This window comes from Ceratina calcarata, unplaced genomic scaffold (assembly GCF_001652005.2).
Source record: "Ceratina calcarata isolate Rehan_Ccalc_2016 unplaced genomic scaffold, ASM165200v1 scaffold147.2, whole genome shotgun sequence".
Classification (NCBI taxonomy): Eukaryota; Metazoa; Arthropoda; class Insecta; order Hymenoptera; family Apidae; genus Ceratina; species Ceratina calcarata.
Window position 1 is genome coordinate 617,641 of NW_017135881.1, and position 21,893 is coordinate 639,533.

The 21,893-nt window shown below is 47.5% G+C and overlaps 1 protein-coding gene across 1 annotated transcript in view; it reads left to right on the forward strand.

The window, feature by feature from the left end:
- Scgdelta (sarcoglycan delta) overlaps positions 1 to 21,893 on the forward strand; it is a 175,600-nt gene that overhangs the window by 1,704 nt on the left and 152,003 nt on the right. The window lies entirely within an intron of this gene.

Below are 21,893 nucleotides of genomic sequence, written 5' to 3' on the forward strand. Positions count from 1 at the left end.
ATTATTAGCAATATTCTTCCGACGTCTGATTTTTTTTTAAAATATGCGTTTCTAAAGTGCATAAACTTTTGGGATTGACTGTATAGCCAATACATCCTTAAGACTTATCTCGCTTTGAAACAAGTAAAAGTGAATAATACGACATGCCGCTGTTCGGTCTGGGATTTGGGACTGAATATGAAACCGAACAAAAATGATAAATCGTTCTGTATCTTATAATTCGATTGCGATCGAAGAAGATTCATTAAGCTGCAACTGGGTTTATCAATTGACAGTCAGATTGACCTCAATCAGCGTCAATCGACTTAACTGTGAACAGGAATTCATTTACCGAACATAAGTCCAGGATCGGGTTGACCAAACATATTCTAATCGGTGGATAGACGCTTATTGGCCTACGATCGGTATTCTCTTCCGGCCTCATCTATCGGTCAATCAATCTTGTCCATTCACTCGTTCATTCGCGTGGTTCACCAATTCTCGAACGTGTCGCTGACCAAGATCGATATTTCCAAATCCACGTCCACGGTACACACAGTGTAGGGTCTTTGATCCGGGACCCGGCACCGCTGCGGGACTACATCGCCGGGGCACGCGTTGGAATGAGTAATTCGTGGTTCGGCAGAGTTTGACAGTTCACTAAAAAGCTCTCTGTACCCGCAGGGGGTCGGTCTGACAGTCAGTAGAATGCGTTTCGTCGGTATATATCGGCATGTACCCACGCGTCTGTGTGCCTCCTCTACGAAATCTATTCCGATACGCTCCTAACGCCGCGTTCACACTGGACGCTGATCCAGCGTTCCTTTTGACCGCAAGCAGAGAGCATACAACAGCGTAAACGTGAGTCGGACGATTAAAGCAGCTTTTCAATACGACACACAGTTGCCTCAATGTAATTCGTTTCATTGATGTTGCGGCCGCGCGAGCCGCCCCTTTGTATATAGTTTATTGGTGTTTAAATACGATACCAATCCAGTTGTTGATTAATCAGAAGCCACAAACGTTAGTTGAAGTGCCTGGGGTTACGAAAAGCTTTCCTCTTTCCAGCGCTAATGGATCGATTAGGTGTTACGCACGCTTCATTATTGAGTAACTAATGGTGATACACAAAATGAAGAGAAAATTAAATTAGTACGTGGGACACTTGCGGTTTTATCAAGTATCCGACAGCAGTCGTCGGTCCGCACCCGGCATTAATGTCTGATATTTCGTTCGATCGGTCTCGCGAGTTAACATTTTTCCGGTGAGCCGATGTTTAGTTTAACAGGCTGATGCATTAAATTCGCGCGATTACAGACGTCCTTGGGGAATGATGTTCCGTGAGAACGCAGCTTAAGCTCGTATACGTAAAACGTCTAAGCGCGAGTATTAGCGCCTGTTTCCCGCTGCGTCCGTGAATACCCACGATTCAGGCAAACACATGGAAGACTACGTAGATCCTAGGAATATTTGAGTAGCGAATGTCTAAGCAAGCAGCATCGGGTATCAGCCGGCTGCTGCGCGCTCGCTGGTGGTTGTTCCGACAGCGAGTGGTGACGTGGAGAAGTTAGTTTCGCGGAACTCGATGACAACGATAGCGAAAAGGGAATGGGTCTGGTCGGTGTTCTCTGTGAAATGTCGTTCGTTTCGGGCTTCCCAGTTGCATAAACGGAAAGAGAAACAGTGGAACGGCAACGAGGAAACTTGGCGTAAATCGTAACTTTGTATTCTTTCGAAAGTTAACTCTGCTGGGAACGTTCGATTCGATGAATAAGGATCAACGAAGGTAGCTACCCTTTTAATTATCTTGGCCCTGTTGTGATACACAACACCGGAGAAACATCTCTTTAATTAGAATTTATTACGAGAACCACGGCTGTTATCGGGCGGGTAAAAAGGCGGGTGATGAAAAAAATTTGTTGTGGCTGAAAGCACGGCTGAAGTAGTTAGCCCGAATAAAACAAGAGGAAAAGTAGGGAGCGGCCCTGGGGTTTGGTATGCGATATTACTGTGAGCCCTGAGTTAACGTACGGGGCTGAAACAAGGTGAGAGCTTTCGGAGAGCTTTAATTTAACTGCTGCATACGTCAGACATATTAAAGATACTAACTCTCGGAGCCTCTTCGGTAGCCTCGTTGGTGTTAACCGGCCCGTAGTTTCTTGAAACTGGCTCTTCCGAGGCCCTTATGAAATTTTACATCGGACGCCGTTACCCGAACCTTACATACCCCCTTGTCCGGCACCATGGAATTTTTAAAAGTAAGGTCGCCGTAAGGTCGGTCTATTAAGAAATTAAGCACCGGAGTTGGCAACGTTACTGCCACCCTAAATGGGTCGTTCGTAGAGATTGTTCAGAAGTTTAAAAAGAACTTGAGAAAATGATTTTTCCGTGAATTGAGAAGAAACGGTAGCTAGGCGAATTGTCGCGTAAGAAATGTTGTCGAATATGCGATCTGTATTTGGATACTGACCGCGGCGAGGCGATTGAAACGCAGGCTCAGAAGTGCTTCTGGTAGAATAAATTTGGGAACAAGTCGTCTAGTCGCTTTAGCTTCGAAACGAGATTAGAAAGGTAACTTTGTTCGTCGTCAGCCAGGCGGCTCAAGAATTTCAACTCCACCGAAGTGGATTCCCCCGGAATTAAGGTTACTCTTGTTACATGCTCCATTTGTTTCGATCGAAATAATTCGGACGCGCGCGGCAAAGCTTGAATGGAACGAGCGGGTGGCACGCCGCAAGGTTCGATTTATTTGCTCCGGTTTACACGGCACTCGCACCGTTTATTCGTCGCAGGCACTTGCCTCGTCGACTCTGTTCCGTCGAATTAAAAGGAGTTCCTCCGCCCCGTCCGTCGTAGTTGTTCGCTCTTACTCTTCCTTGCCGCTAATCGACCCGCAGTATCGGTGAGCCCCGACATTATTACGGGATCCCGGGCGGGAATTACTTTTATCGCGGCACGGCGCGGCGTTCGGAGAAAAGCTGGGGTAAGATCGCGGCTGAAAGTTGGCGCGAGTCATAAACGAAAGGCGAGTACACGGCTCGATTATGGAAAATCCCCCGGTGTCTCGTCCCGCGCCTCTTGATACTGTCGCCTTTTCCCACGTGCACATCCGAGACACTGCCTGGAAGACCGGACGTCTTACGCGGATCCATGGGTTGGCATACTCGCAAGTGGAACAGACAGGGTTGCGACGTGGTGGCTGGGTGTTCAGCCGGAGGAAGGGTTTCAAACGAGGAGGACGGGGATGAACGGAGGTGGCGGAATCAGAGGAGAATGGACCACCCCCTGTTATCAGCTTGGAGCCAGCCGCCTTCCCAAGCCGACAAATTACTACATCCCCACCATCGCTATTCTGGTACCAAATCAAGCCTCATGCCGGACGCCCCCTGTCTCTCTCCGTGTCCCATGCTCTCCGTCGAAAGATTCACTTCCATGAAGCTTCCACTCGACTCGGAAGCCCTCGTGTCGCGGTCTTCAGGGTTGTCTGAACGTCAAACAATCGCTTTGGTCCGTTTCCTCGAAACTTCTTCTTCCCCTAAGTAACCGGTTGTGTCGTAAGCTTCTTTCATCGGTAGCGATATTATTTCTTATCTCCTCGCGTTGACACAGGTTTCTCAATGGGCCTTATCTGCTCCATATTTCACTTGGGAACAGAATTGGTTCTTAAATGCGAAATCCACGGTAATTTGTGTTAAACGATTCAACATTTCATCGCTATCATTTATAATAACTTCTTGAACTTGACGCCTTATCGATGTCCCATTTCGTTCTCTTCTGGTCCAAGGAAATTGTTCGTCTCTGTAACGAGGCAAAAATCTAGATTTCTCAGATATACAATAGAATAGTGGTAATCCTTTTCCCTGGTTCCTTCGTTTTCTTTTACGGATTACCACCGGTTGCGGGCGCTTCGGTATCCGCTGCAATTCCTCGTGAGACCCAACGAGATTTTTCAACCGATAACGTATTGTTAATAAACCCTGACCATTTCTCTCGACTCCGTTCGGGATGGAGACGTCTTATTCAGAGACGGAGAGACAGCTAAAGGGGCAAGGGAGACGGAGAATGGTATGCGAGGTAAGGTGGGACGACGTCGAAACGTATGGCCGCTGATTTATAAAGGAAATAATTTCGCGAGCGCAATTTCTTACGTCGGTCGTGCGACGGCGCGCGGGCGGACAACGATGGCGGCACATCTACCGTTAAAATTCATTACTCCTGCTAAAAGCGCTCTTTAATATCAGGTAGAAAAGCCAAGGACTCTTTTTTTTTTTCCTATATCCATTCTGCTTCTTTTTTCGCGCACCAACCGTCGCGGCTTGCCACCGCGTTCCTTCCTCGCGTGTACGCGCACCTACATTGAGTGATTCCGCGCGGGCGTACGCGCGCCGTACGAAACGAGCGATATACGCGCACTGCTTCCCGTTATAGAATATTTTCGGAACGCGCGCCCGAGTTACATCGTCGTGCTACGAGATGATGTATATTTACACCGTGCTGTACCCGAAATTACCCCGGAGGGTACGTAGATATACATACATACACATGCACGTGTGCGTGTACACGTTTTTTGCTGTTCGCCTCTATACTTTCGTAATTCAGCCGTTTCGCCCGCAAGTAGAGCGTTCGCTGTCCATACAATAACCCCGACCAGCAGTACTAAAATTTTTATTGTTCCTGACGAAGTTACGCGCTCCGGTTCTCCGTGCTGGTCCTCGCGACCGCTATTTGCCCGTTCGCCAAACGTTTTTCGCCGCGGGAACGTTTGTCCTACGATAGGGCGGAACAAATCGACGCGCCTCGCTCGCTGGATATGAAATTCCCGACCGAAATGGACTGATAATGCTTAATTTCATCCCGATTTCATTTTCGTGGAACAAAACTCGCCTCGACTCTGGCCGACTCTGTAAACTCGAGGGCTTAAGTGATAACGTTTGTGGAAGAACTTTGGTTCTCTATCATATTTGCTTGGCAACTTTGGTAGGATCTCCGTTCAGGAATTTCTGTAATGTCTGTTCGCCCGGCAGATTAATATGTTCACGACGACAGAAGCATCGAGTTACCTTCGTGTACTCTGATCACGGTATTACGCTGACAAAATAAAGTGTCCTTAGCGGTGAATTTTTGATGAAATACTTTAGGCACGCTCCGCGCGTCTGGTTTTCGTCGCCGTCACCCCGAGACCAAACAGAGTTTCTTATAAGAAGGATAACAATGTGGAGCAGGGTAGATGGTAGGAGCCGCGTAACAGGGCGGTACCGTGAAAAAAACGACGTGGACTCGCGGAAGGCGGTGGAAAGGGAGGAATAAGAAAGTTGATGAAATATTGGAGAACGACTTAGGCGGAACAATATTCTGTTGTAAACCGTTCCTTTCCCGCGCCAATAGATATCGCTATAACCGTTCTCTTGTATCGCTTACCTCCTTTTCTTTTTACCTTTTGTCTCTCTCTCTTCGGCAAACCATTATTTCCATCCCTCGCGCTCTCGTCGCGGGACTGGGGATCCTTTCGATTCGCACAAAATGAAAGACCGTTAGCGAAATCGAAAATTCGACAGGGTGAATCTACCGCTCGGCTGGTGCACAATTTACGAGATGCAAATGTAAGACGATGAAAGTCGAGGACAGATAGGGAAACAAGAACCGCGGCGTAAGGGATAGACTTGGACATTTTTTCGAGTGCGCGTTTCCTTTTCAGTTTCATCGTTCCACTCGACGGTGGCCCTCAGCGTAGCGCCGTCGTCGACGTCGAACGGACACTCGATTATAGATCGTTCAGCTGTAATTTCATCCGTTTGTCGAGATCGTTCCGAGTGTCTGGAGTACCATTCATCGGTAGAACGATTCCCGTTCGATTTGCAATAAACGGCTGGACATCTCTCTTCATCGCACGCCGTTGCGACGATTCTTTCCCCGCAATTAAATCGCAGGGAAAAATCTCAGGCGAGACAAAAGACGCTCCGCTTCTACGCTCGTTCTTTGTAATTTTGCTTCCTTACCTTGTCCGTCGCTCTCTTTCTCTCACCCTCTCTCCCTTCTTCTTCGAGTAGAGATGATGGAGTACCACTTGGAACGAGAAAAGAAAGTCCTTCTGGCTCGTATTTACGTGCCAGTTCAGCAAAGTACCGGGTACTGCTTGTAACACCATCGAACGATCAAACGTCTCCGTGAACATCGTCTCGAGTAGCGTGCGCGCGGAGGAACAGTCCCATCGGCGATAAATCTCTCGGATTTTAACCTTGGTCCTAGCCAAGCAGAATCCCGTAGATTAATCAAACAATTTGACAAGCCCGACCGGTTAGCAGCTGGATAATTAATTAAAATTTCATTCAAAGATGCTATCGTCGCAAGTAACTTTCCCGGGGAACTTTTCGAACGTTTCAACTAATTTACCCACCCCCTATCCTTGCCTGCGATTCATCCCCCCCCCGTCCGCTCGGTCGGTACGGAGTTGGCCGGTCGAAAAATTTCGAGCGCAACGGTGTCGACAACTATGAGCTAACTTTCGTGTTCAGAGTTCGTTAGCTCCAGTTATCACCCCCTCGTGTCCCTACCGGGGGAGATGCCCCGAAATTCCTTCACACGGAGAGTCAGGTAGAAAAGAAGTAACGTACGACATTCGGACGGCGTGACATTTATTAGACATTAAGTAGTAATACCCGTGAACGGGACGGACGGGACTAACCGGGGGTAATAAAGGGTGGGCCCCGGAAAGCCGTCATACTAATTGTAGTAATTCCGGCATCCACTTTGGATATTTAATTAAGTTTCCGCTGACAAGCATCTACTTAGTGGGAAGAGGCAGGGGCGGGTTCTTACATAGCGACGCGCTTATACCGCTCGGTGCCTCCATCAACCCTGCGCTGCTTAGCTACCGTGTAACCTACCGACCTGCTTAACTGCCGCCTCGAAACCTGCTCCGGACCACTAATTATTTAGCGTCTTCTTAGCTGCCGCCTTCTAGCCTTGAGAAAAAATGTATTCGACGTGCTTGATCGCTGCTCTTCTGAATTACTCGGACAGGTAATTGGAAACGTCCATCGTGTTAATTGCATCGGGAACGTTTCGGTGGAATTGTTTTTATTCGAGTCGGTAACAGGAGCCGGTTGCCTCGTCGGAATGAAAATATCTGCGGGGACGTGGTCGCCAGGTGAATATCAGAGTGCGTAGCAAACGATCCTTCTCTTCGGTCGCGTCCTGGACACGCCGGATATTCTTCCTATTATCTATTGTTCGGGCCACGATTTTAGTGGGACAGTATATAAGAGGGGCTAGACACGAATGCGGTCTCCCATTCGATTCCGTAAAGTATGAAGCTATCAAAGGCAATGGTCCGAAAAGGCCGGCGCAATTACCAATAACTCTTTGACATGCCCCGTCTACGTTTCTTTTTCCACTCGAAACATTTTCTCCGGTTTGGTTCGCGCCGCCTTGGAATTCGTCAGAAATAGTTGGCGGAAATCGAACTGACCCCGACTTATCACGGACCACCGGGAATAAATGTAGATGCGCTGCTGTGCACGCGAAATTTTCGTACCCAGAATGAGATACGTGGTAGCCGGCGCGTGCACCATCGTGCCGATCGAATTCGAATCGATTTCACGCACGGCGTTTTGTTTCGTTGTTCTCGTCGTTAAATTAGATCTTACGAAACGAACGTTTCGAATAAATAGAAAGATATTCGATGTACTTATCTATATTATAGTTTATATGCTTTTAAAGTACAATACTTTTCACATTCGTTTCTATCGGGAAAATGTAACGATATCGCGCGGGTGTTTCAAACGTAACTTCCCATGCGTTTTACAGCGGGACGTGGAAAGCGGATGGGAAAAAAATAATGACGGAGAGAAATGTTAGTTCACGGCCGGGTGACCACCGTTCCGCTATTCGTGGCTTCGCGAAATAACGATTCTTCCGGTAACGTTTTTTCGAGTAGCACGGTCCGAGGAGACTTTGATTTCGCGGACCCGATCGGGGTGCGCCCGGAGAACGAGGGCAACCGTTCGAAGAAGGACGGCCGAGGGTAGTCTCTTTTCGGTCGAATGAATTTCTCCAGTTAAGTAATCCCTGCTGGTGGATTCGGAATGGAAACAGTGCGAGCGCACGGATAAGAGGGATAAGGATCCTCCAACACCTCCTTCTGCTTTTCCTCCTCCCGCTGCTCCGCTCTCGTCCGTCTTTCTACTCGAGCACAATCCTCCGTTCTCTGGTTCACTCCGCGTCCTACATATATATGTATCCATACGTACGTATAGAGCGCAGCCCGAGGAACTCTCGTAGTAGTAGTCGTCGGTCTGATATCAAGCCACCATTGTTTACGGAATATCGAGATGCTATCGCGGTCTATAATGGAATGGGAGATCGACGTTACGACGATTCGAAAATCGGCCATCTCTGCTCATGATAGCATGCAATTGAATTAAGGGAAAGAATTGGGCAAGTGGTCGGGCCTCTCAGGGAATGGATTATTTAGGGGGACGATTGATGAAAAAGACTTTTCACAACGCCGATGCTACAGCCGATAGGAATAAAACTTCTAAAAGTTCGTGACAGTTACATCAATAGAGACTGTTACTCGGGAAGTCTCGTGGTTGAAACAAGTGGTTAATACGATTTATAAGTTGAACTCCCGAGAGCCAGTGAGGCTGATCGATAGGCTTGTAGGCGGGAGATAAGAGAGATTCGAGCAATTTACAGCGTAAGAAATTTATTACTTGAACGGTGGAACGAGATCATGACCGCGTTCCTCAAATATGCGATTATTGGGAACAAGATGACGAGGGACCAGACTTGGAGGATCGATAAAATCGATTTGATTGTTCGCCCTTTGGGTCTTGGCGACGCGACGGACGCGGGCGGCACGGCACGGCGTACACCGTACGGTAGCTACGTAGCTACCTACTTAAGGAGAATATACCGCGTGGCTGGTAAACGAATTTCCGAGCCCCAACGTTTATCGCTTAACTTTCCACCTTTCCAGTTACGAACTTGCCGGAGGAAATTGTTGTATGCAACTGAGCATACTGCGCGTACCGTAAGTTGCCCGCTGCGTAATTGGTGCTCGTTAAACGGTTTCCCAAGGCGCTGCGTGGCGCCAGCACAGATTTTTCTCTGCGCCGGTAATTTTTCTTGTTTACGAGTATACGCGTAGTTTTTAAATTCGTTTCAATTGCACCGTGCTTCGCGAGTTTTTCTCGCCTGCCAGCCAGTCCCGCATTAAAAAAGTGAATCGATGCGAATCAGGAGAAGGAAACGCGGAAAAGGGAGGCGGATCGGGGCGACGCGAACAAGTGCGAGTTCGATTGCGCGTCCATCGCATTAATTGTGACCACTGCGTCCATGTTGCGAATGCAAAGGGCATGTGCACGGATATTTACGGTTACGAACGTGGAGTCTCCTTATGCGGCAGCAGAGTTGTTCTCCTACAATCATGTTAAACGAGACTCTTGCTGGAGCGTTACGAAGTGACGACGTAGCTTCGCGTTTAATGTCGGACACTGGTCGTCCATGAATAATTAATTCCCGTTCGTTTCGCTATTTGACGAACCGTCGGCCGATGCTCTCGACAACTTGGATTATCTCCAGGGAGGCCAAAGAACGCGCGCATCGAACGATTTTCCATCCAACAACTTCTCTCTCGGCTAACCGGAGAGCCTCGCACAATTGATTTGGGGGCGGTTAAACGTTGCTCGTGCTGGGAAGCGATTGGGGTAGGAGTCGGGATTAATTAAGGCTGTTCGTCGGCTGAAAACGGGCTGAAATTTTGCCGAGGACTTTCCAAGTTTCTCCTACCACCGTACACCGCGAAGAACGTATTGGCTCGACGGTTGTAAACGGGCCCTCGACTAACGATCGCGATTAATCGACGAATAATTCCGACGCGTCTTCGCGGCGGATCTCGCGATTAATTATCCCCGCTCGGCGGTCTTGTGTCCTCCGTTCCGTTTGGACACGAGGACGACGCGACGAGCCCGACCGGCGTTCCCAATATGGTTTTCGTGATGAACGAGGGATCCCGCGAGAAGATAAAAGCGACGCCATGTAACAGCTCACGCGATCGACTATCGTAAAAAACGAGAGACAGAGAGAGAGAGAGAGAGGCGCGACAAATCTAGATTAAAAGTTTTACTCTTCCCCGGAGAGTATGATCAGCCGGTGTTGCAAGGATTACGTTCGTCTCGATCCGATCCGTTGATATACGGTGCGATGATGAAATCCTTTTGCCGTCAATTAAAAAAATGCATCGCGATCAATCGTCGCCAGCCGTATGTACAGTACGAAGCTCATTGTCAGAGTCAGTCATCTCGCTATTCGCTCCAAGTAGTTGGTCGTTTTGTCAAGTGGCCATAAATAAAATGATCCACGATAAACACATAAATCCGAGTCACGGTTTACGTTGAAGTATCGCTCGTTAATTAAGGTTACGAGTGGGATTAGCATTTGTAACGCGTGGACGCGAGGCGAGCGGCGGGGCGAGGCGCGGCAGAGAAATTTCAGATCGACCGGCTACAATTTGGACGAGCATTAAGCAGCGACGTATCATGCATAATGCACGGAACATCGCGCACCGGCTGGCCTTCCGAATATAAGTGGCTCCCGCGTTGGAAACGCAAGCGTTCCTTCCGCCCTCTTCCGCCCGTCTCTCTTTCTCTCCTCTATCCATTCCTTGTTCTCCCCGTCCCCGGGCATCGTTTCCTCCGTTTCGCCCGATTCGTCGTCCCGGGTGCTAAGTACCTTGGGAGAGAACAGACGGAGGAGGCTGGAACAAGCCGGATTACGGATTAGGATCAATTTCGAGTAGTTCAGGGATATGCACTGTTTCACCCGCGACGTCGAAATTCATTCTCTCGCGCTTCCTACGCTCTCTCCGTTTTAAACGCGCGCCCACCGAGTTTAAGCTTGCTGCCTCCTTAAATCAGCTTCCAGCCTGCAAGAGAAAAGCAGGATCGACAGAGCAATTTGACGCGCCCTGTCGGAGTTTTGATTAAGCTGACGATTAGGGAATCGTGGATCCACTTGTTTACTCGCGAGGATTTAATTGCTCGAATCGTCTTGCATCTTCTCTTTACGATCTCGGACGTTATCTCTTCGACCGAAAACCCAAAATAATTTGGCAGGCTTGTCGTTTAATTACGCTCACTTATTTTCTACTTAGCAACAATTGTTTAGGATAAAGAACAAATTTATTTGTTTCGTTTCGTAAAGCAAGGGTGGCGCTGACCAAAATCCAGGTGACTTCGCGCCGGGTAAGAAGCATCGATCCAGACGAATAAACTATCGGAATATTGAAACATTGGCTCGCTGCGCGGGTGCGGTAATCGTTTCTGGATAAACGTGCACGTGCGCAAACCAAGTTGTTCGGTTCCTGTGTGTCCGCACTGGCCATAGTCACAGGAGAGAGACGACCTGATAGAGAGAGAAAAGCAATCATCTCGACCGGACGCAATCAGCCTCTAACACACGTTCCGTCGCATTCCACACGTTGCTGCCCGGTTCCGTTCTCGACCCAAGTCGTCTTCTGCGGGACACCCGTTATACGGTGGGCGTTACGCGGAACCGTGGCCCGCCCGAACGAGTCGTTTCAATCCTGATCGTCTGTGAGAAAGATTGGCTTGATATGTGTTCTAGACTGATACGTCGTGATCGAACGTTGGTTACAAGATAACGTTCAAGATTTAATTATTTCATCAGAGGAGTAAATAGAGCACGAGCTCGCAGCAGATAATTGAGCCTATTAGACAAATTCGGAACGTAACGCTTAACGTTAAACTCGCATCGTTCCGATTTCCTTGACAACGGTAAGAGGTACAAAATTTCTTTTGATGATACAAATTAGTACAAATTCAGCACTAAAGTATCAACTTTGATTTAGTCATTTTCATTAATTTTAACTTTTGGTCCTGCCAGCTTAATATTAAGCTAGCAGCGCCACGATTTTTTTGAAAACGGCAGGAGGTACAAAATTATTATTTGTGGTACAAATTAGTACAAAATAAGTACTAAATATTTCAATAGGTCCGATGTGATTCTGCTGATTTGGTCCTGCTAGCTTAAGAGAGGTAAAAATAGTTAATGGTTGCAGCGCGTTCCAGGACGAAATTCTCTCGCTGCTTTCGTTGGCAGTTTTTTGTTGCTACGAACGTAGTTATTACTGCGAGGCGAGCTTAAATGGTAGCTAAGAAAATTGCGTTTCGTAGTTTAAATTTCTGATAGAACCGTCCGACTGTCGAGTGAGAACGCTGTATAAGGAGTCATCGTGTACGCGTTCGATCTCCTTGACTCGAACTGCGCCAGACACGCCGCGAAATTTCATCCCGGGAACGCGCGCCTTGTGCTGCGAATTTTGTCAGAGAGGCGTGCGGGGTAAATGCGGGAACAAGCTGCGGCATCGGGACGAAACGTTTCTCTTCGCGGTGTGGTTTATGTTGTTTCGCGGGTAATGGCCGGGTTGATGTCTGACGCGAACGCGGGATGGCTTGTTCGCAGGGTGTGCGCGCCGGTAAACTTTGGATGACGGCCGTTAACCGGAATCAGGCCGAATCGATTATAACGGCCGGATCGTCGCCGCGAGCTACCAAGAATCGACAGGGGGTGGAATTTAATAAAAAACTCGTCGCGTCGCGTTGCATCGCGTCGTCGTGTTACTTGGCGAAATCGAGTCCCCCTCCGATAGAGTTTCGCGCTCGCAGAAAGTAAGCGAGGTAGGAAAACAAGAACGCGAAGGAGAAGGAACGAGGGGCAAGTGTCGGCGAGTATGGCGGGACTTTTGGCTCTGCTCGTTAATGTGAAATTTCTGAAGGAAGCGAGGGAGGCTCCGGCGGATGTCACGTCACCGACTTTCAATTTCCGGAACGTAGCCGGCGTTACTTTCCTGCTTGCGAATGAGAGCCGCTGCGACGATCCTCCGCAGACGGTCCACCCCGTACGCTCCAAATTGATTGTCACTGGCGTCGAAGGTGCAAGATGCATACCGGTTCCTCGCGTTAAATCGATTCTCCCGGAATCGCGAGAAGAACGCCTACGGGACGTCGATCGCGGGCCAAATATTACGACGACTCCTCCGCCTCTGCAGGCAGCAGCGGCGACTTTGTTGGAATTTCTCCCGAATCTCATCTTGTCTCTTTTTTTTCTCGCGTTTGCGACGCGGAAGCGACGTGACCGGAACGATAGTCATGTCGCTTTTGAAAGGAGAGGAGCCCAGGTATTAATACCGCGCGTCGAAATATGAGAAACACTCGGTTTTAATCTCGTGTCGCCGAGACGAAACGTCGATTCCTCGTTTCTCGCCCCCCTCGTCCTATCGCAACGGCCCCAGTCTAGAAAAAACGAGGGAAAAATATGCATTCGAGAAAACATTTGAACGTTCCGCTCTGTGAACTCTGTATCCCAGGATATGTACACATTATGCATACATCTGTATTATCTATACATATATGTATACATATCTGCACTGGTGATGCGTGAGGTCAAGTTGAACAACACTGCATCAGATCTTTTCGATCAAGTATTCAATGATGTAGTTAGGAGAGCCGTCTGTCTTCGGCATTTATCAAAATCGGAAATAGCTGTCCTGCCCAAACATAGCCCCGGGTCAGAAAGGTGCAATTCCTCGTAGATCACAAATAGTCCGCAGTATAGAGAGCAAGATAGCGCGCGTCGTCCGGAAATTTGCAAGTTGACGTAGCTTTCGGGGATAGGCGGCTCGCGGTGAAGCGAGGTGCCACCGGATCCGCGAACATTGAAAAACCCAATGGGAAGGTGGTAATTCACGATGGATTTGCGATAAATCCGTACCTGATGAACGACCCTAACGCTGTAATCATTAATGGATGAAGCGGCTCGAGATAATTTGACGCGCCTGCACTACCTGCGTGCCCATTTATTAGCGTGAAATGAAAATACAGCCGCTGGTAAGCGATACCGAGAGATATCTCGATGGAATTTTAGTAACTGCATCGTAATGCACGCAAGTTATTTGTAAAATGTTACTAGTATCGGGAAAATACTGGATTTTATTATAGACATTGCAACGATACGTTCTTTCTGTTAATTTTGCATCTATTCGCGTTTCGATTCATATGCCATATTTTATAACAGGTCGAATTATTCGATTATAAATTGTAATTAAGATAGCGTTAAATCAGTAATTGAATTCATCGAGTCAGCACTTGCTTAGCCTCGTACACACATCAAAAATAGAAGCTGTAGGGATGAAGGGGTATCAAATCATGTCCTGTTCTACAAGCTTCTTATCCTGTCCTCGACAGTGCGGTCGTAATGCTTAATCGCGTTCGCGCGGATGTCTTTTTGTGGTTCACTGCCCGTTCGCCGACGTGTTTGCGAGACTCGGTCTGCCGTTTGCGGCAATTTTAATACAGATTCCGGACCACGCCGGGACAGTATCGCGTCGCGAAATAGAGTGCCTGCTGAGTGTGCGGGGCAGATATCGTGTAAGTCGGACTTAAACCGCTCTTCGCCACTTTCGCGGGACAACTTGGACTCCCCAACGAAGGGAACGCCTAGCCATACAACGCCAGCTTCAAAAACCGTTCCTTCATTTGTTTTACTATAATCGATTAGTCGCTGATAAATTAGAAATCTGATCCAATGTCCTGTCCATCTTGATTTGTACATTTCATGCTTTGTCAAATACGAAAATACTGGCTACTAAAATACTAAATTCTGTGACGAAATTTCTTTTATATTAATGAAAACTTATTAGTTGTACATAGAGCAAACGTTTAATCTTCGGTGTTGTTCGTATCATATCTGATTTTCTATTGAATGTGCGTAAACCGCATTCGTCGGTGAACTTTCCTGTTGATGTGTTCGACACGAACCAAGTTATAGGCAACGCATAATCACTAGCTGATCATTATTCAGCCCATTCATCGCGTTATCGTGTCCGAGCCGATCCGCGATTCGATCACGCGGTATCTGATATACCATTCGCAATCCTGATAGTGATGCATTACGTCGTTATTAAAACAATTTTAATCAAAATTTAAAATACGCGTTTTATGGGAATATGTTACTTGGCAATGTTGCGATCGACTGGCATTTACTTGTCAGATGAGAACTCATCGAAATATAGATAATTCGGGGGTGCACGGTTCGGCATCGATGTGAACGTACGTAGTTACTGTTACGTACATACATATGTACGTACGTATTAAACACAAATAGAAGCTAAAATAGCGATGTACGGTGCGGAGGTTCGCATTGTTGTTGAGGTGAGCTAGCTGGTAATGAAAAGAACTCCAAACTCTGTCTCTCTATGCTTTGCCCTTTTTCTCGTTCTCTCTTGTTACACCGTCGTTCTCTCCAATTTCTGGCCTTCCCTGTTCTGTCCGTAAACCAGCGCCTCTCTCGCTTCTTCGCGCCTCCGCTTCTCCTTTTACCTCTCTCTCCCCCATTATCTCTGTGAAACTCGGGGAAAGAGAAGCCCGAGTGCCTGTGCGCCCGGCCCACCTCTCGTTCTCCCTGTTCGGCTCGGCCTCTTGTTTTAATCACGGCGCCACAAAGTACGCCATTGTCTTGCCAGTATCGGTCTGAGAAAGTATCTCAGGAAAGGCGCGGCCATCTGTATGCGCGGTCCGGTGAGAGGGGATTGTAGAAAAATCCGTCTGGGAAACCGCTTGGCTCATCGCCGAGGGTGCACCTGTTTTCATGCGGACCGCTAATTCGGCCAGATCAAATATAAAACGGGGTTGCCGCCGCTCCTGTTACTACCAGTGTTGTTTCATTAAGAGTTTTTGCCCGATCTCTGTCGATTCGACGACGTTGATGATCGTCCGTGTTCGTTTTGTGATCGGGATACGTGTCGCGAATCAATGATACGACGTTGTCGAGGTCTCGCGTTGCAAAATCAACGGACGCGAAATCGGAGGGTCGACATAAATCGTACGGCAAATAGACGCGGGTACGTGACGTAAAACGTAAACGGGAACGCGAAACGAGGCCAAAGAGGCGATCGGGGATAATGTCGAATTTAGGGGGGGTATATTACAAATCTCATTGTTTATGCAAATTTCAGTATAAATTTTTTTTCATGAATCTCGCGTACGCTTTGCTCGAGGGAAAGTAACGAGTTTAGTTCGCTCGAATCGTTTCCGACCGATAGTATGACGGACAAAGTTTTCTCCACGTGTAAAGATACCAAGTTGGCTGGTAGCGTTCGATTATGTATTGGCAGGGTAACGGGGGACACAGTGAGATGCAAGATTCGGAGACAAACACCCTTAAAGGAAGTATCCCGATAGCTCGGGGGTCGAAGCGACGGTTGCGATGCCGAGGGGTCGGATTGGGGGAGAAGGAAGGAGAGGACAAGTAATTTCCTTGGCGGAGGCGTGAGAAGCATGCCGAAGGGGGGGCGGGTGGTACGCGAGACGGTGGTCCAAACTAAACTAAATAATATTGATGGCCAACGGAAATTGAAAGCCGTTAAGGTCTTCAGCGTTGCGGTGCGAAACGGCGTTGCTGCATAAATAAGACGGGTGTGCGTTAGGATTAGAGCAACGTTTCTCAACCCTCATTTTTCCTATCGGTGATTGAACAGATTTATTGGTTCCATTAAATGTAGCCACTCAAGTCTAGTTGCTTGCAGCTTCTAATAACTTGGTATTAATGGCTTTAACGTTTATTAAAATCGATGCTATAAGTGATGCAAAATAAATTCTTAAAAGTCTCGCGTACGAAGCTCGTAAACCATCGACCGCGGTTATTGGACGCGTGCCAGTTTTCATGCATACTGTCCACAAATTATATTTTCTTCCGCCGAAAATCCGGACGATGTTTCACCTATTAATTCGTACCAACCACGATTACGGAAATATATCTGTATGTAGGAGGCGGAAGAGGTCAGTAAGCTGGAGAGCGTTAAGGGTATTAGCCGAGATTATAATCCGGACGAAATAGACGGTCAATCACGACGGACGTGTTGCGAGACGAAGATGAAGAGCAGAGGGGAGAACGGAAAGCGACTTTCGAGCGGTGTCGGGGCAGAAACGCCGAAAGTTTGCCTGGGAACAAGGCTTGGGGATCGTTGGTTCATGCAAATTCGACGTAGACGTATAGCGTAAATGCTGAAAAATGGCCGGCTTAAAATATGCGAGAGTGTACGGCCGGCGATAGGTGAAACTGTAGGTTGCAACACGCGTAATAAGTCGGCCGATGTTTCAGTCGGACTTCTTTTTCTTCGTCGAAGCGGTGTATTTCAGCGTTCACACCAGTCGACGGTTACACGCCAGTAATTATTTCTGTAACATTTAGAGACACGGAACGGGCGAGTGTGTTCCCAAATTTAGATTTTCAGGTTCCATTTATTTGAACAGTTTTTAAGATATTCGTGTCTGAATTTGAAAATTTAAATATAAATTGAATGCTGCAAATTTGAATTACAATTTTCAACGGAAAATTTGAATTTCCGAATGAAAATGTAAACCACGAACATTGCGTATCGTGACTACGGAACAGCCCCCGGTGCGTTTTAACGCAGGAAGATCACGTTGAAGCGAATAATTCCCACGTTCTGTGGCGAGTTTCGATTACATCGGAAAGCATACGGGGTTTTTGGGTCATCGACGACCTCCGCGTGACGTTCGTTAATTAAGACCCTTCGGTTAATTAGCATCAAATGTTCCGGTCACGGAGGTGGCGACCAGTCCGGCTCGCGTTTTACTGTTTCACGCGATATCCGAGCGTATTTTCGAGTTTTATAAAGATCAACAGGTTACGGGTGCGCGTTAAACCGGTCGACGCCGTCCTGCGTACGTCGTATCTCGCGAAAATCATTTCGCAATTAATATTCGATCCTCTTTATCGTACGCTATTAGCATTTAATATTAATTACGGAGCCCAGGGATTTAGTTGGTATAAAATAGCAACGATTCTTCGAAAATATCTCTTTCTCTCTGTCCTGTCTTAATAACGGAAAATACGATATTGTTATCATTCTATAATACAGTTAATTATCACGAGTAATTGATTCGTCATCGAATAATCTGTGAACTTGGAACTGCAGAACTTGGTACCACGGATGGCAATGCTTCTCACATCAGAACAATATAATACTCGTACGGTACGAAACGGGGGAACAGGATTATCGTGTGCTGGCGCATAGTACGTGCACCCTTCAAGATCCAAAGGAATCTCACAATCAGTCATTCGAGATATCGCTTAGGCGCGCTGCCTTGAAAAGGGAGAAATCTCGCTTCGGCTTCATTATCCTGACAATAGTCGGGGCCGCGGCCCAAAGCACAATCATAGCTCTCTTTCGACTCCGTAGCCCGCCTAGCCTCTGCCGTTACCATCTTTCCCCTTTCCATCGATGCTTCTTCTCCACGCTTACCCCTCGAGCACTGAAAACCGTGCAGATCCCTACCATCGTGCCATTTCCAACCCCTTTTCAGCCCATCTCGACCGGGCGATGCACGCATAATAGCAGCGCCCATAAAGCGGTATCCCATCATAAAGGCCTCCTCAATCCAAGAGCAAAGAGGAAAAGGAGAATCGGAGAGAGAATGGTCTCCATTTTTCTACCCCTTTCCGTAGACTTTTCGTTTCTTTCCTCTTCTCGTTTGTCTCATATTTCTCTGTTCCACCTTCGCTTTTCCGTTCCTCTCGTTTCTTTGTACTTGCGTCTTTGTACTACGCTGGTTCGACAGCGACACGGTGTAGTTATAGTATTACCTGTGGAGGTAGCACGCACCGAACGTTAGGGTGGAAAAACAGGAATAGGCAAACGGGTGCGAGTGCGGCTAAAAATAACAACGGAAGGATAGGAAAACGGAGAAGGGAATTCTTGATCTTTTAGCGACCTGACGCTTTCAATTCACAAGGACGCCGTCTCTTCTTAATTGTGCACCCGCCGACACGCTCTCCATCGCCTCGCAGCAATGCCCTCTCTAATTCTATGTTTTGAAGTTTCTCCTCGGCACGACGGAGCAGCTGCTCCTGTAGTTTCTCATCTGAAAATTTTCCATTTTCCGCCGACCGCGATTCTTTTTTTTACGATACCATTTCACTTTATCTCACTCGGGCCGGTACGGTTTCCTCCGGGATCTCGCTTCTCGTTTCGCGCGCGTCTCACGTTACGTTTTAATTCTGCGCAATAAAACCGTTTGGAGCTGCCCGCGACGCGCCGAAAGCCGACGATAAACGATCGCGGCCGGACCATACGATTCTTCAACGATATTATATTCCCGGTGGTGATAAATTTTTATGCAACGAGATGACCGAGGGGAAATGGATTCGGGTTTCGATGGCATCGGTATTTCCCCGTATCTCACGCGTCTAGATAACTCGGCGTAAATGCCGCAACCTCGTCTTTGTCGTGTTCGCGGGACGTAATAAAAGATCCGGGGAGGAAATTCATGAAGGAAAGACGAATGGGTGGGTCGCGTATTGCGACGCGGATCGCGAGGGGAAAATCACGGGGTAAGCGGGAGCGAGGGAGAAAGAAAGGGCAGGATGAAAAGAAGGGACTGACTTACGAGCGGCTTATGTTTCAATTTGTTCAACCTCGAATAAAATCGCGTTTTACGAGGCATTGGGACACCATCGTCCGACCAGGTGGTCTCTCCCTTTTCCCTCGGTGAACCATCGAGACCATTTTTTCCTCGTTAATAGAACCCCGTTACCGGTGACTATCGTTGGAACCCGCGGGGCTCCTTGTAAACTCGCTCACCCGTCGCGATGGGCTGGCGAATTAATCCGCACAGATACTGTCTCAATGGCGAAATACAAATTCGTACGTTCGCCCGCGAAATGTTCATTCTCCTGCCGGAGGACCGAAACAGCTTCTTGGAAACTTTAAACTGGAACAATGAGATCGCTTTTTCGAGAGGCAGGGGTGTGGTATTTCCGATCTGAGCGACTTGATTGAAAAGGTTACTGGGTCATTGAGATTTTTCTATTAATATTTAACCTAATATCGACGATCTTTTAGAATACCATTGATAACAGATTATGTTCAATTCGAGGAAAATTTTATTTTTATAAGAAGTAGGAAAGTTGTCTCGAATTCATTTGTATAGATTCGACTTTTCCTGCTGGTAAATCGTTGCAGTATCGGGACGTTGGCCCATCGAACCGTATCTCGTGCTAGCAATCAGCAATGGGATAGGATAAAATGCTTCAACGTGTCCGTACGCAAAATGGTGTGGGGCTACGTGGCGGTAAAGATCGTTCGCAGCCTAGAGGCATCTCCGACGATCGGTCTCGAGTGCTTCCGCGTTCATGGGCTCGATTCGTCGTGAAATCTATTCGCTGTCCTATCAGAGCGGCACTTGCACGTTTCGAGAGATTCAGACGCGCGAGGAGAAGCAGTCAATCAATGTGTCTGCCTCGTACTACTCGGCTCTATCGTTTCCGCTGTCTTTTTGACTGCGCCTTATCTCGGAAAGGTATCCCGCATCCGGGAAACGCGTGTACGGAAAATACGAATGTGGAACGGCGATAAATACACGAGGTCAAAATCGGCAGAGAAAATATCAGGCTGACGATGAGTTCGTACTCATTTCGGCTTGGCATTTTGGGAACGAGGCATTGTCTCAATTCCGTTAGAATTGTTCTCCGTTGAAATCGGCTTAATTTTTTTCTTTGCCCCCGTACCGTTTTTTATCACTGATCCCGATTACTCGCGTACCATTTGTTCGGTGATTTAATCGATCGATGCCGTGCGTTCCAAAGTGCACGTTTCATGGGATCGACGATACGAGGAAGAAGTCGTAAGCGGTTTTCAACAGGTTCCTATCGCGTCTGTTGACTAACGTGGGTTTCAAACGAGCGGAGAGCGATTCATAGAATTATTATTCATGTGCCTGCGAAAGATTCAATGGCTAAACAAAACGACGTTCGTCGAGACAGAATAATAACGGGACACAATAGGACGCTCGTATAGTCGTGTGCTCACTTTATTCTAAGAGGATATATCATGTTTTCGGTAAAGCTACTGATAAGATGATACTGTGTCTTCGCCGCGAGGAAAAAGTAATTCGCACGTTGCGGATAATTTGTGCCTCTTTCTTCTAGAATTAATTCAATCGGGATAGAATTTACTAAGCCAGGAGATACGATCCGCCGCAAATATAACGGCCTGACTTCGGGTGTGGGAAAGTAAAACGGGGATGATAATGTGGAAGGAAGGAAGGAAGCTGTAGCAGGTATGGTTCGTAGTGCGACCGGTGTGAAAACGGGAAGTTTATGGAGAGGAAGCCGGGGAAAAAGTCGTGGCGGCTATGAGGAGAGGCAAGTGTCGCAATATTGCCGCTCGCAATTTCCTTGTTTAGGTGACAATCTATTTTATCAGGGCAGTATTAACGGTCATTATTTAAAGAGTGGCTCGAATAGTACGCGCGACGCACGCGACGGAATAACGCGGTTCGAGGATGAACGGGAAATTTTTATTGAACCAAGTTATACCGAAACTTATTCTCCCTGGCCCGTGTATTATGCTAATGAAGACAATTAGAGACAAGTATGAATGATAATCTCTTCACTGATTCTTTTGTATGATCGCAGCGAATGAATATAACAAACCACAGGAATCCCAGGAGGTAGTGCAGTGTTGTTTCATTACGCGGCGTGTATATTTAATCAGACAACATTTGGAGAGAATTTACAAACAAAGTCGATATCCTGGAATTAATACAAAATTAAATGAAAATCTGTACTATATGCACGTCCGCGAAATTTCAGAGGTACAATGAAACGGTGAATCTCAAAAGGGACACGGCAAACGTTCCTGACCCACGGAGCTGATTTGCCCCGTCGCGTAGTCGTATGTCCTTGGCCAACGAAACGCTCACCAAATTATCTCTACAGAAACCCACGACGACGTTTACCCGTGATGTTTATCGCGGCCATCCTTTCTTCGTCAATCTAGTCGAATTTACTTGGCGAAATACTCGCCC